Here is a 4,482-nt window from a genome sequence, read left to right as displayed (position 1 = left end):
TGGATCTGATGGGGCAAGTCGTTTATTTCTCTCCATCATGTACGGGATCTACAATGGCATCAATATGGACTACGGGTCGGTCCTATGGCAACAACTCATTCAGAGTCTCTCTTCCACCTCTCGACACTCAGAGATTTCTTATGCCCGGTTCTGGACTATTGTCACGAAATGGGTGATGGACAAGTACCACGTCCCCATTGTCGCTGATGCTCCAATGTCTTCGATTGGTACTTTCCATACCACGAAGATCATTGTGTCGGATGCTTCGAAATTTCCCTTCAACGGGTCTATCCCGGAAACGATGTATGGTGATGTTCTTGCTGAAAGCCGGATTATCAGAACGTACAAGGAGTTCAAACGTTCTGGTCCGAGGGATCTTACTCCAGAGATGCTGAAATCCATTCATGACGCTGACAAGCCTGCTCCTAGAGGCAAGAAGGCTGATAAGGGAAAACAGGTGGCAAAGGGAGCAAAAGGCCCATCTCCCAAGAAAAGGAAAACCACTAAGGCTGTTCAGTCTCCACCACAGAAGAGGAGAAAAACCCAACCGAGACGCAAGCTGATTATTGCTTCATCCTCAAGCGAATCTGAGGACGAGGGTTCTGATTCGGATTGATATCAACGTGGCAACACTCCACCACGTTCGCCTACACCAGAGATTCACATCTCTACTTCTCCAATTTCCTCTCCACCAGTTACAATTCCATTTTCCATTCCCCCATAACCTCCACCACTCAAATACCACCTACTTCCATCCCAATACCACCACCAATCTTTACTGAAGCAACAACCACCACCACTGCAGACGTAAGAACCCACGTATCTGATACTGGGGGTCATACTGACGCACCGAAATCCACCTCAGCACCCGAACCCACACCAACAACCGAACACACCACCCAAACCGGACCTACCTATACTACCGAACCACCAGCTTCACCACCACCATCTTCTCCTGCTCACGCATCAGAGGAAGAAGAACCACTCCTTGGCGGGGAGAACATGACTTTTGACTCGGTCTATTACAGTCCGTTTCAAGTGCAGAGTGATGATGATGATGACGCTTCTGTCACCAAAAGGCATCTCAAGGAGCTACATGACAAAATCGATTCGCTCATCGCCTCCTCTTCCACTTCTCAGTCCTCCATATCTGAAGCTGCAATTCAGAAAATTGTTGATGCTTTCTCCAAAGCTCAGCAAGTTTCCCTTGATTCAGCCACTGCCGCCATAGATGCCTTAACGCAGCGACCGAAAAAGTCGATAAACTATTTACTGATGCCTCTTGCTTGTTGAAATCTTTACAGGAAAGTGCTGAAGCCACCAAGACTACGTTGGAATCTATTATCAACCAGTTGGCTACATCAGTCGCTTCTGAGCTGAAGTCGTTCGCTTCACTCAGACAATCTATTTTGGACGACAACTCCGCTTTCAGAACAACCATTGAAGAGCGTCTCTCCAAGCTTCAAGAAGACCTAGCTGCCGAGAACTCTCTAATGGATGCTCTCGCAAGGAAAACTACCGCTCTGAAGGTCAAGAGCATTCAACTCTCCAACTCTCAACAGGAGATTGAGTCTCTTCGATCTGAAAGAGAGGTGGTTAAATCGTGTGTTTCGGATGCCCACTCTGCAATCTCCAACATCCTTGAAGAACATGATCCAATCCTTAACTATTCTGTCAGGCGTGACCTTGCAGAGAAGATTGCTCCCTCCCTCTCTCTACTTAGCAAAATCGAAGGGCTCCTTGATTTCGTGTCCATTCCGAAACAAGGGGGAGAAAAAGAACAAGTGTCTCAACCACCTCCTACTTCAGCAACTCACACAACCGAACCTCCTCCAGTAGGCCAAGCCTCAGGTTCTGGTGTGAAAGACAAAGGCAAAAACATTGCTGATGAGAATGACGATGATGATAAAGAGACAATTGCCAACCTTCTGAAGCGTCAAAGTCGAAACAACGAGGTTGACATCAGTGCTCGTGTGGCTAGAGAGGCTGAAGAAGCCGAAAGAAGACAGAAAGAAGCCCACGACCTTCTCGAGAGCAGGAAAACTCTTTTTCCTCCGTGGACTCTTGAGAGGCTGATTAAAGAAGCCATTGACACACCAAGTATCTTGTGGCTAGAACCTGTGATCTCTTTAGATCGTTCTAACACTGTCGACTCACAGTTCGACATGCCACTGACCCGAAAGGCGTTTATCTTTCACGCCTTTGACAACATTGCAGAGTTCCCTCATCCTCATCCACAGGTTGATCGGGACTTAATCGATTTTTATCTGAAGGCTGCTCAACCCCAATATCAGACTTGGAGCGCTCATAAAATCATCAATGTTCGGGTCCTGAAGCCGTACAGGGAAGGCAACTTCACCAACATTCGGTTCAAGGTACTAAGGGGATCTGCCAAAGCCGAACATGCCATCTCACTTGTAGATCTTCCCAACCTTAATCCCCATGATTGGATTATCTTGCACAACATCCTTCTTACAAACGAAGCTGAATATGGTCCGATCATCGACCACTTTAAGAGGATGCTTGTATGCTATATCATGGAAGTTTCTTTGATGGATCAGGAGATTGCAAGCGTATTCAAGAAGAAGCCCACCATATCTCCTGTTGGCTCTGCCAGTGATCTCAACATGATGCAGATGGGGAAGATTGACCCAAAGAGAAACTCTGTCATGTTTACCAGGAACAAAGGACAAAAATGTCTTTTCGCCTTGGCAGACAAACATCTCTACACCACTGCATGTTTGGAACACGTTTTGGGGATCATCCATTGATGCAAGCAGAACATAGCGGATGATATCAAGTACTTTGATGATATGATTCAATGGTACATTCGGTTCAGACAGACTATCCTTGCACTTATCACACGTTTGTTTGATACAGTAAAGAAGGCTCCCGCTGCAGGCCCAAGCAAGAAGAAGAAGTAGTCTCGCTCCAATTTGATGCAAAGGGGGAGATTGTTGGGTCGTATTTTGTGTTGCATCTATTGGGCTCGTTAGCTAGTCTAATATATGTCTCCGGTATGGGCCTGTCCATCCGTGAGTTTTGTAGGGTTTAGTATAAATAGATGCTTGCATGCATCCTAGAACGAGACGACGATCAGTAACGATTAGAGATTTTATTGTTTAGCAAATTTATCGTTCTTGTTTTGTAACCCTAGAATCCTCTACAGCGGAAGTTCTTAGTCGAGCTCTGCTGAGGATCGAGTAATCTAATCATTCGACACATCTTGATTCATACTTGTGTTTTGTTTACTGTTTTTACGTTCATCGCATACTTGTTACAAAGATCTAATCGATCAAAGAGTTAATTAATAACTCATCACGCAGCATGTACAAAGCTGAAGTCGCGTACGCCATGTGTAGAGGTGGAGTACAAAGGGCATTAATCATCCTAATGTGGACCGTGCCTTCTTTGAATTGATGACTTTGACCTTTAACCTGGGTTTTGACCAATTTGACCTAAGGAAATTTTGGGTAATTTGAATTGTAGTTTGAGATATGGAACCCTGTTAATTGTATAGGTGACTTGTTAAAGCAATATTTGGAGCAGTGATTTGTTTACCTATCTTTCAGAATGTGAGGTGAGTTTTCCTCACTGTACTTGTGGGTCGAAGGCACCAATTTTGGCCTACTAGATTGTGGATCCTGGTATATTGGATGATGTTATTCTGGTTATATGATAGACTTGTATGTATGTATGACTACATGTGTTTACTGGATATGTGATAGACTGATAGATGTGTATGATTACTTGTGTTTATTAGATATATGATAGACTGATAGATTTTTATGATTACTTCTACTTACTGGTTTGATTGTTATTATATATGTCGACATGTTACCGTTTGTTGGTTTGAGGCGGTCCTTTGTGCTAAAGGACAAGATACCCGGGGCGGTCTGTATAGATTATAGGCCCTGTGAGGCAGTCCAGTCAGGCCGAAAGCCCGAAGAGTGGTTCAGATAGGTTGTAGGCCCTATGAGGCGCTCTGGTCAGGCTGAAGGCTCAAAGAGCAGTCCAGATAGGTTGTAGACCCTGCGAGGCAGTCCAATTAGGTTAAAGGCTCATGTATGAATGTTGTTATCTGTAAGGTTGTGTATGGTACTTTAGGGGAACTCACTAAGCTTTGGTTACAGTTTGATTGTTATGGTTTGAGGTACTACAGAGATCAGGGGCGAGGCAAAGGCTTGATCGTGCACATCATCCTGGATTTTATGTGTTTTATGATTTTGGGATACTTTGATTCATGATAATGACATTTGAGAACTTGTTTTCTAAAAATTTTGGATTTTTGGAATGGTTTTAAAATGAAAATTTTGCTTTGATTTTTGGGATGTTACAACTTTTTGTAAGTTAATTAGGCCCTCTTGTAGTTGGCTTGACAGTGTAACTCCTATACGGATTCCTTGATCCGAGTGTGTGTTGTTTAGTATGATTGCTTCTGCTTTGTCCTGGCTTCTTTGTTGCTTTTTCGTTGTGAGGTCG

Source organism: Lactuca sativa, chromosome 7, assembly GCF_002870075.4.
Source record: "Lactuca sativa cultivar Salinas chromosome 7, Lsat_Salinas_v11, whole genome shotgun sequence".
In the NCBI taxonomy this organism is placed as follows: domain Eukaryota; kingdom Viridiplantae; phylum Streptophyta; class Magnoliopsida; order Asterales; family Asteraceae; genus Lactuca; species Lactuca sativa.
This window is presented reverse-complemented; position numbering follows the sequence as displayed.